The sequence below is a fragment of the Crinia signifera genome, chromosome 4 (assembly GCF_055691185.1).
Source record: "Crinia signifera chromosome 4, ASM5569118v1, whole genome shotgun sequence".
NCBI lineage: Eukaryota > Metazoa > Chordata > Amphibia > Anura > Myobatrachidae > Crinia > Crinia signifera.
Window position 1 is genome coordinate 269,471,021 of NC_139220.1, and position 1,634 is coordinate 269,472,654.

A 1,634-nucleotide genomic window follows, 5' to 3' on the forward strand; every position below is an offset into this window, starting at 1 on the left:
TCACTCGAATTCGCCCTGTTCTGATGTTTGGGGGTCTGTGCATGCGCATTGTTGCACATGTGCAGACGCCGGCAACGAACGGACCGGGGAAGGGTGTGATGGCGCTGGACCATGGGAACACCCAGCATACAACGCGGGTGGGCCGATGTCTGTCGGGGGGTGGGCGGCTGTGTTCTTGTACATATCCCCTGTGATTTAATCAATTAAATCTGTTTGACTGCAGATAGAGCAGATATCTGCAGTCAAACAGATTTAATTGATTAAATCACACCCCATAACCCTTGACATATTGCCACCATACCCCGCTGGATTGCCCAACCCCTCCCTGAACTTGGAAGCCAAGCAGTGGAGGGCCCGGATAGTACCTAGGTGGGAGACCCCTGGGGAAGACCAGGTGTGGCAATATAAGTACAAGGGAGACAAGCCGCCATTTTAAGTCAAGTATCTGTATTCATGACTGCCAGAGGGAGTTTCTATTATAGAAGATTTAATTGTTGAGGCTGTGACTTCCCCTTTTTCCTCCCTTGGTAAACCATTCCAGGTATACCCATGGTGCAATATTAGCACTAAAAATTATTTACTTTTAGGGGGAACTGAATCATTTTACTGCCTATATTCACTGGTAATCGTACCTTTGATAATACAGTGCACAAATGTAAAATTAATGTGTGACACAATATTTATTACTCCTTAACAACTTTTGTTTAAGGATCACACTACATTTTTAAATCAATTATCTAATCAATTGTGCCATTTTTCTTAAAAAAGTCTTTAATAAAAGAAAAAAAAAACAACCATTGAATCTATCCAAATCTAAAGGAGTGCACCCAAAAAGTGTTTTTTTCTTTCTTTGTCAGTTTCTTCCTGACAAAAAAAACCCAGTGTATACTCATTGATTCTAAACGCCGGGCGCACCGCCAACCACACAACTACCAGAAATTATCTCTCCAAGTAGTTTTTATAAGTTGGTTTCTAAATAAATAAACAAATTATCAGTCTATGCAGATCTACACCCCTTTTTCCTATATACTGTAGTTTGTAAGTATATACTTTATAGACGTTATCATGCAATATATTTGTTGTTACCTTAACTTCCTCCCTCTGAGGAATAGATTACAGGAAGATCTATAAATCCACTTGCTCTTTAGTGTATCTCACATAATGTCCCCAGTGGACCCGCTTTGTGATCTTTAATTATTGTATGATCCAGCATGGTAAGAAGGCCAATGACTTCTTAGCGCGTAAGAGAATTAGCGGACTGCATTCTAAAAGTACGGCTTTAAGAAACCAAGATGCTTTTCAGGATTCTCCTAAGACATTAGAAAAAACCCTCTATCCTCTTACTGATTCACCATCTGTTTCCAGTATCAGGAGACGTTACAATGTGAAGACAATTCGGAGAAAAGGCGATCATGTGTACAAATACTTCATTGGGCTGATTTTAGTAAATGGTGACTATTTATTTTACAGATTATATAACTTAAAGTGGGTTGCCTGCATTTAGATGACTGTACTTTGATTTATTGCATACTTATAAAAGGATTAAGGGAATAACGCACCCTATACCACATAGCTTATAATGGTGTCCAGCAATTTAAAGAAGTCCCAAGAATTTTGCATTGCCCGAACTGGAG

At 39.7% G+C, this 1,634-nt stretch overlaps 1 pseudogene; it reads left to right on the forward strand.

The window, feature by feature from the left end:
* Nucleotides 1-287: 287 nt before the first annotated feature.
* On the forward strand, nt 288-406 carry LOC146076093 (5S ribosomal RNA; annotated as a pseudogene).
* Nucleotides 407-1,634: the final 1,228 nt, after the last annotated feature.